Genomic DNA, 9,763 nt, shown 5'->3' with positions numbered 1-9,763 from the left:
CGATATTCTTGCTTAACTAACGTTTCTACATAGGGATTAAGCATTTAGAACGAAATCTAATGTCAGAAAATGGCACTTTACTCTTGACATTTTTCGGTTTTTTCAATTTTCTGGAAAATCCTATCATTAGATTTTTTTAAAAATACGATATTCTTGCTTAACTAACGTTTTTACATAGGGATTAAGTATTTAGAACGAAATCTAATGTAGGAAAATGGTACTTTACTCTTGATCGGTACGTTGGGACTTTGAAAATATTCGGGCGTACGCGGCGCGCTCGGCGCTTCGAACAGCTCCGGTGTCCCCATTATTTTCGATTTACGGCTAAAATAAATTTTTCTAATTTTTTCAATAACATATTCCTGCTAAAATAACTTTTTTACATAGGGATTAAGCATTTAGAACGATACATTGTTTAAAATAAGGGCACTTTACTCTTGATATTTTACGGTTTTTTCAATTTTCTGAAAAATCCTATCATTAGATTTTTTTAAAAATACGATATTCTTGCTTAACTAACGTTTCTACATAGGGATTAAGCATTTAGAACGAAATCTAATGTCAGAAAATGGCACTTTACTCTTGACATTTTTCGGTTTTTTCAATTTTCTGGGAAATCCTATCATTAGATTTTTTTAAAAATACGATATTCTTGCTTAACTAACGTTTTTACATAGGGATTAAGCATTTAGAACGAAATCTAATGTAGGAAAATGGTACTTTACTCTTGATCGGTACGTTGGGACTTTGAAAATATTCGGGCGTTCCAATCGCTCGTCTGTTGCATCATAGCGCGTCTCGGCGCAATCGACCGATTCGCTCGATCCATTATTTTCGATTTACGGCTAAAATAAATTTTTCTCATTTTATTCAATAACATATTCCTGCTTAAATAACTTTTTTACATAGGGATTAAGCATTTAGAACGATACATTGTTTAAAATAAGGGCACTTTACTCTTGACATTTTACGGTTTTTTCAATTTTCTGAAAAATCCTATCATTAGATTTTTTAAAAATACGATATTCTTGCTTAACTAACGTTTCTACATAGGGATTAAGCATTTAGAACGAAATCTAATGTCAGAAAATGGCACTTTACTCTTGACATTTTTCGGTTTTTTCAATTTTCTGGAAAATCCTATCATTAGATTTTTTTAAAAATACGATATTCTTGCTTAACTAACGTTTTTACATAGGGATTAAGCATTTAGAACGAAATCTAATGTAGGAAAATGGTACTTTACTCTTGATCGGTACGTTGGACTTTGAAAATATTCGGGCGTTCCAATCGCTCGTCTGTTGCATCATAGCGCGTCTCGGCGCAATCGACCGATTCGCTCGATCCATTATTTTCGATTTACGGCTAAAATAAATTTTTCTCATTTTATTCAATAACATATTCCTGCTTAAATAACTTTTTTACATATGGATTAAGCATTTAGAACGATACATTGTTTAAAATAAGGGCACTTTACTCTTGACATTTTACGGTTTTTTCAATTTTCTGAAAAATCCTATCATTAGATTTTTTAAAAATACGATATTCTTGCTTAACTAACGTTTCTACATAGGGATTAAGCATTTAGAACGAAATCTAATGTCAGAAAATGGCACTTTACTCTTGACATTTTTCGGTTTTTTCAATTTTCTGGGAAATCCTATCATTAGATTTTTTTAAAAATACGATATTCTTGCTTAACTAACGTTTTTACATAGGGATTAAGCATTTAGAACGAAATCTAATGTAGGAAAATGGTACTTTACTCTTGATCGGTACGTTGGGACTTTGAAAATATTCGGGCGTTCCAATCGCTCGTCTGTTGCATCATAGCGCGTCTCGGCGCAATCGACCGATTCGCTCGATCCATTATTTTCGATTTACGGCTAAAATAAATTTTTCTCATTTTATTCAATAACATATTCTTGCTTAAATAACTTTTTTACATAGGGATTAAGCATTTAGAACGATACATTGTTTAAAATAAGGGCACTTTACTCTTGACATTTTACGGTTTTTTCAATTTTCTGAAAAATCCTATCATTAGATTTTTTTTTAAGAATACGATATTCTTGCTTAACTAACGTTTCTACATAGGGATTAAGCATTTAGAACGAAATCTAATGTCAGAAAATGGCACTTTACTCTTGACATTTTTCGGTTTTTTTCAATTTTCTGGAAAATCCTATCATTAGATTTTTTTAAAAATACGATATTCTTGCTTAACTAACGTTTTTACATAGGGATTAAGCATTTAGAACGAAATCTAATGTAGGAAAATGGTACTTTACTCTTGATCGGTACGTTGGGACTTTGAAAATATTCGGGCGTACGCGGCGCGCTCGGCGCTTCGAACAGCTCCGGTGTCCCCATTATTTTCGATTTACGGCTAAAATAAATTTTTCTAATTTTTTTCAATAACATATTCCTGCTAAAATAACTTTTTTACATAGGGATTAAGCATTTAGAACGATACATTGTTTAAAATAAGGGCACTTTACTCTTGACATTTTACGGTTTTTTCAATTTTCTGAAAAATCCTATCATTAGATTTTTTTAAAAATACGATATTCTTGCTTAACTAACGTTTCTACATAGGGATTAAGCATTTAGAACGAAATCTAATGTCAGAAAATGGCACTTTACTCTTGACATTTTACGGTTTTTTCAATTTTCTGGGAAATCCTATCATTAGATTTTTTTAAAAATACGATATTCTTGCTTAACTAACGTTTTTACATAGGGATTAAGCATTTAGAACGAAATCTAATGTAGGAAAATGGTACTTTACTCTTGATCGGTACGTTGGGACTTTGAAAATATTCGGGCGTTCCAATCGCTCGTCTGTTGCATCATAGCGCGTCTCGGCGCAATCGACCGATTCGCTCGATCCATTATTTTCGATTTACGGCTAAAATAAATTTTTCTCATTTTATTCAATAACATATTCCTGCTTAAATAACTTTTTTACATAGGGATTAAGCATTTAGAACGATACATTGTTTAAAATAAGGGCACTTTACTCTTGACATTTTACGGTTTTTTCAATTTTCTGAAAAATCCTATCATTAGATTTTTTTAAAAATACGATATTCTTGCTTAACTAACGTTTCTACATAGGGATTAAGCATTTAGAACGAAATCTAATGTCAGAAAATGGCACTTTACTCTTGACATTTTTCGGTTTTTTCAATTTTCTGGGAAATCCTATCATTAGATTTTTTTAAAAATACGATATTCTTGCTTAACTAACGTTTTTACATAGGGATTAAGCATTTAGAACGAAATCTAATGTAGGAAAATGGTACTTTACTCTTGATCGGTACGTTGGGACTTTGAAAATATTCGGGCGTTCCAATCGCTCGTCTGTTGCATCATAGCGCGTCTCGGCGCAATCGACCGATTCGCTCGATCAATTATTTTCGATTTACGGCTAAAATAAATTTTTCTCATTTTATTCAATAACATATTCCTGCTTAAATAACTTTTTTACATATGGATTAAGCATTTAGAACGATACATTGTTTAAAATAAGGGCACTTTACTCTTGACATTTTACGGTTTTTTCAATTTTCTGAAAAATCCTATCATTAGATTTTTTTAAAAATACGATATTCTTGCTTAACTAACGTTTCTACATAGGGATTAAACATTTAGAACGAAATCTAATGTCAGAAAATGGCACTTTACTCTTGACATTTTTCGGTTTTTTCAATTTTCTGGGAAATCCTATCATTAGATTTTTTTAAAAATACGATATTCTTGCTTAACTAACGTTTTTACATAGGGATTAAGCATTTAGAACGAAATCTAATGTAGGAAAATGGTACTTTACTCTTGATCGGTACGTTGGGACTTTGAAAATATTCGGGCGTTCCAATCGCTCGTCTGTTGCATCATAGCGCGTCTCGGCGCAATCGACCGATTCGCTCGATCCATTATTTTCGATTTACGGCTAAAATAAATTTTTCTAATTTTTTTCAATAACATATTCCTGCTTAAATAACTTTTTTACATAGGGATTAAGCCTTTAGAACGATACATTGTTTAAAATAAGGGCACTTTACTCTTGACATTTTACGGTTTTTTCAATTTTCTGAAAAATCCTATCATTAGATTTTTTTAAAAATACGATATTCTTGCTTAACTAACGTTTCTACATAGGGATTAAGCATTTAGAACGAAATCTAATGTCAGAAAATGGCACTTTACTCTTGACATTTTTCGGTTTTTTCAATTTTCTGGGAAATCCTATCATTAGATTTTTTTAAAAATACGATATTCTTGCTTAACTAACGTTTTTACATAGGGATTAAGCATTTAGAACGAAATCTAATGTAGGAAAATGGTACTTTACTCTTGATCGGTACGTTGGGACTTTGAAAATATTCGGGCGTTCCAATCGCTCGTCTGTTGCATCATAGCGCGTCTCGGCGCAATCGACCGATTCGCTCGATCCATTATTTTCGATTTACGGCTAAAATAAATTTTTCTCATTTTATTCAATAACATATTCCTGCTTAAATAACTTTTTTACATATGGATTAAGCATTTAGAACGATACATTGTTTAAAATAAGGGCACTTTACTCTTGACATTTTACGGTTTTTTCAATTTTCTGAAAAATCCTATCATTAGATTTTTTTAAAAATACGATATTCTTGCTTAACTAACGTTTCTACATAGGGATTAAGCATTTAGAACGAAATCTAATGTCAGAAAATGGCACTTTACTCTTGACATTTTTCGGTTTTTTCAATTTTCTGGGAAATCCTATCATTAGATTTTTTTAAAAATACGATATTCTTGCTTAACTAACGTTTTTACATAGGGATTAAGCATTTAGAACGAAATCTAATGTAGGAAAATGGTACTTTACTCTTGATCGGTACGTTGGGACTTTGAAAATATTCGGGCGTTCCAATCGCTCGTCTGTTGCATCATAGCGCGTCTCGGCGCAATCGACCGATTCGCTCGATCCATTATTTTCGATTTACGGCTAAAATAAATTTTTCTCATTTTATTCAATAACATATTCTTGCTTAAATAACTTTTTTACATAGGGATTAAGCATTTAGAACGATACATTGTTTAAAATAAGGGCACTTTACTCTTGACATTTTACGGTTTTTTCAATTTTCTGAAAAATCCTATCATTAGATTTTTTTAAGAATACGATATTCTTGCTTAACTAACGTTTCTACATAGGGATTAAGCATTTAGAACGAAATCTAATGTCAGAAAATGGCACTTTACTCTTGACATTTTTCGGTTTTTTCAATTTTCTGGAAAATCCTATCATTAGATTTTTTTAAAAATACGATATTCTTGCTTAACTAACGTTTTTACATAGGGATTAAGCATTTAGAACGAAATCTAATGTAGGAAAATGGTACTTTACTCTTGATCGGTACGTTGGGACTTTGAAAATATTCGGGCGTACGCGGCGCGCTCGGCGCTTCGAACAGCTCCGGTGTCCCCATTATTTTCGATTTACGGCTAAAATAAATTTTTCTAATTTTTTTCAATAACATATTCCTGCTAAAATAACTTTTTTACATAGGGATTAAGCATTTAGAACGATACATTGTTTAAAATAAGGGCACTTTACTCTTGACATTTTACGGTTTTTTCAATTTTCTGAAAAATCCTATCATTAGATTTTTTTAAAAATACGATATTCTTGCTTAACTAACGTTTCTACATAGGGATTAAGCATTTAGAACGAAATCTAATGTCAGAAAATGGCACTTTACTCTTGACATTTTACGGTTTTTTCAATTTTCTGGGAAATCCTATCATTAGATTTTTTTAAAAATACGATATTCTTGCTTAACTAACGTTTTTACATAGGGATTAAGCATTTAGAACGAAATCTAATGTAGGAAAATGGTACTTTACTCTTGATCGGTACGTTGGGACTTGGAAAATATTCGGCCGTACGCGGCGCGTCTCGGCGCTTCGAACAGCTCCGGTGTCCCCATTATTTTCGATTTACGGCTAAAATAAATTTTTCTAATTTTTTTCAATTACATATTCTTGCTTAGATAACTTTTTTACATAGGGATTAAGCATTTAGAACGACATATTGTTTAAAATAATGGTACTTTACTCTTGTGATTTTTCGGTTTTTTTTGATTATTTGGAAAAATAAATTTTTGTAATTTTTTTAAATACGATATTCGTGATCAGTGAACGATTTCACATATGGATTAAGCATTTAGAATCGTGCGGAAGCGTTATTAAAAAAGTTTACTCGATGCGATGGGACTTTGAAAAGTTTGTGAAAATTTTCATATTGGGAAAAAATGTGTAATTTTTTGTCTAGTTTACGGTAGTGTAATTTATTTTAATGTTTACTATAAATTTTTTTTTCGTTCGTTCACGCGCTATGTTACAACAGCACGGCCGGGCGGTCTGTTGCCGCGGCGGTTTACACTCATAAGCGCGCGTGCTATTCGGCCGGCGGCGCCGGCGTCCTTGCCGGCCGTTCGGTATCTATAAGAGATACACGGTCCGTGCGAGGCGGACGGAGCAGAGCGGGTTTTGGGCCAATTCTACGATCTCGGTCGAGAAGCTGTCTCAGAGCTCCTTCGGGGCTTCGGTCCTGACTGTTTCGTGCCGTTTACGTTACGGACTTTTCTCCACACAGCGTGGCCACGGGTCGGTGTCTTTGACCGAATGGCCCATATGTGGCAAGCCCTACGGGGTTGGTTACCCGTATGCACTTTGTATGTATACTCGTACTCACTGAGCAATCGACTCTTCTGTCCGAGCGATGGAAAAATTTTTTAAAATGCATCTGTAAGATTTGGAAGCAAATCGTACCAATTGAAAACTGTGGCTAAAATGAATAGCCCAGTGGAGAGAGAAAACTATCAAAAAACTGATTTTTTAAATCAAGAGGTGTCAGAAATCGAAATGCCTAGCGCGAGCGGAAGAACACGCTTTCTCGCCAGTCCAGCATGTGTCCTGTCCGTTCTTCCTCGGCTTGCCGATTTTGCCCAGATCAGAGGTTTCGTGCTTCCGGCGGTCAGAAGATCAGCGTGAGCGTACGCGCTTCCACGACTATGGCATCACCCATGTACTTTTTCCTTTGAATATATTTGAGTACATAAAAAATATTAAAACATATAGAGAGAACTGTGTCTTGGATCTTAAAAATTTGTCAATAGCGATGATATATTATTACTTAACTTGAAGTATTTGTACGTTTTAGCTGGGACGTACATTTATCTTACAAGATGTTAATAGCGAGACTCTTGAAGATAAAATTATCTTGTGATTTTATGAAGGCAAAGATAGAAACGTACGAAGCTGGCGTACGTAGAAAAATGTGATTTTACGATAGAACAAAAATATAATACGTACGTTTTTGGGCGTACGGTAAAATATCTGTATGGTAGAAAAATGAAAGAAATTGAGCGTTAAAGAAGATATGTTACAAGCGCGGAATGTGGCAAAACTTGTACATATTTGAAAGAGAAAAGTGGTGTGTCGACCTGACATATATATATGAAACAGGCGACGATGGAAAAGGATTTAAATTTTGTCCATTTTATATATACATATTGTATAGTTCCCTGGTTGATCCTGCCAGTAGTCATATGCTTGTCTCAAAGATTAAGCCATGCATGTCTCAGTACATGCCGTATTAAGGTGAAACCGCGAATGGCTCATTAAATCAGTTATGGTTTCTTAGATCGTACTAAAATTTACTTGGATAACTGTGGTAATTCTAGAGCTAATACATGCAAAACAGAGTTCCGACCAGAGATGGTAGGAACGCTTTTATTAGATCAAAACCAATCGGTGGCGGGTGTTTACACTCGTCCATCGTTTGCTTTGGTGACTCTGAATAACTTTGTGCTGATCGCATGGTCTTATAGCACCGGCGACGCATCTTTCAAATGTCTGCCTTATCAACTGTCGATGGTAGGTTCTGCGCCTACCATGGTTGTAACGGGTAACGGGGAATCAGGGTTCGATTCCGGAGAGGGAGCCTGAGAAACGGCTACCACATCCAAGGAAGGCAGCAGGCGCGCAAATTACCCACTCCCGGCACGGGGAGGTAGTGACGAAAAATAACGATACGGGACTCATCCGAGGCCCCGTAATCGGAATGAGTACACTTTAAATCCTTTAACGAGGATCCATTGGAGGGCAAGTCTGGTGCCAGCAGCCGCGGTAATTCCAGCTCCAATAGCGTATATTAAAGTTGTTGCGGTTAAAAAGCTCGTAGTTGAATCTGTGTGTCACAGTGTCGGTTCATCGCTCGCGGTGTTTAACTGGCATTATGTGGTACGTCCTACCGGTGGGCTTTGCTCTTCACGGGGCGGTCCAACTAATATCCCATCGCGGTGCTCTTCACTGAGTGTCGAGGTGGGCCGGTACGTTTACTTTGAACAAATTAGAGTGCTCAAAGCAGGCTACCTTCGCCTGAATACTGTGTGCATGGAATAATGGAATAGGACCTCGGTTCTATTTTGTTGGTTTTCGGAACCCCGAGGTAATGATTAATAGGGACAGATGGGGGCATTCGTATTGCGACGTTAGAGGTGAAATTCTTGGATCGTCGCAAGACGGACAGAAGCGAAAGCATTTGCCAAAAATGTTTTCATTAATCAAGAACGAAAGTTAGAGGTTCGAAGGCGATCAGATACCGCCCTAGTTCTAACCATAAACGATGCCAGCTAGCGATCCGCCGAAGTTCCTACGATGACTCGGCGGGCAGCTTCCGGGAAACCAAAGCTTTTGGGTTCCGGGGGAAGTATGGTTGCAAAGCTGAAACTTAAAGGAATTGACGGAAGGGCACCACCAGGAGTGGAGCCTGCGGCTTAATTTGACTCAACACGGGAAACCTCACCAGGCCCGGACACCGGAAGGATTGACAGATTGATAGCTCTTTCTTGATTCGGTGGGTGGTGGTGCATGGCCGTTCTTAGTTGGTGGAGCGATTTGTCTGGTTAATTCCGATAACGAACGAGACTCTAGCCTGCTAAATAGACGTAATTATGGTATCTCGAAGGCTCTCGGCTTCTGCCGGTGGGGTTTTTACTACCAACGTACAAACAAATCTTCTTAGAGGGACAGGCGGCTTCTAGCCGCACGAGATTGAGCAATAACAGGTCTGTGATGCCCTTAGATGTTCTGGGCCGCACGCGCGCTACACTGAAGGAATCAGCGTGTGTTCCCTGGCCGAAAGGCCCGGGTAACCCGCTGAACCTCCTTCGTGCTAGGGATTGGGGCTTGCAATTATTCCCCATGAACGAGGAATTCCCAGTAAGCGCGAGTCATAAGCTCGCGTTGATTACGTCCCTGCCCTTTGTACACACCGCCCGTCGCTACTACCGATTGAATGATTTAGTGAGGTCTTCGGACTGGTGCGCGGCAATGTTTCGGCATTGCCGATGATGCCGGGAAGATGACCAAACTTGATTATTTAGAGGAAGTAAAAGTCGTAACAAGGTTTCCGTAGGTGAACCTGCGGAAGGATCATTACAATGTTCCAATATATCTCAAAGAGAGAGGAGAGGAGGAGAGAAAATGAATTCGATTAGTTTGTGGATAAGAATTCATATAAAAAAAAAAGATATTGTTGAGCCCGCCAGATCATTCGTGCGTGATTTACACGGCCAGACGTGTGTACTACACGTATTAGGCCTTTGATCTGCGTTGCGTAGGCCACAACAAATCTTTCAAAGAGAGAGAGATATATGTGTTGTTGGGGTTTGTGATTATGAAGGTGCCCCAACGCACAAAA

General features: G+C 36.7%; 1 non-coding gene across 1 annotated transcript; it reads left to right on the top strand.

Moving 5' to 3' along the window:
- Positions 1–7,580: 7,580 nt before the first annotated feature.
- LOC143261087 (small subunit ribosomal RNA) lies at positions 7,581–9,501 on the top strand. The gene has a single exon (XR_013035311.1). It is a non-coding gene; the product is annotated as a small subunit ribosomal RNA (ribosomal RNA).
- The last annotated feature ends 262 nt before the right edge of the window (positions 9,502–9,763 follow it).

The sequence above is a fragment of the Megalopta genalis genome, unplaced genomic scaffold (assembly GCF_051020955.1).
Source record: "Megalopta genalis isolate 19385.01 unplaced genomic scaffold, iyMegGena1_principal scaffold0033, whole genome shotgun sequence".
In the NCBI taxonomy this organism is placed as follows: domain Eukaryota; kingdom Metazoa; phylum Arthropoda; class Insecta; order Hymenoptera; family Halictidae; genus Megalopta; species Megalopta genalis.
The sequence above is the reverse complement of the archived record's forward strand: the minus strand, read 5'-3'. Positions and strand labels throughout refer to the sequence as shown.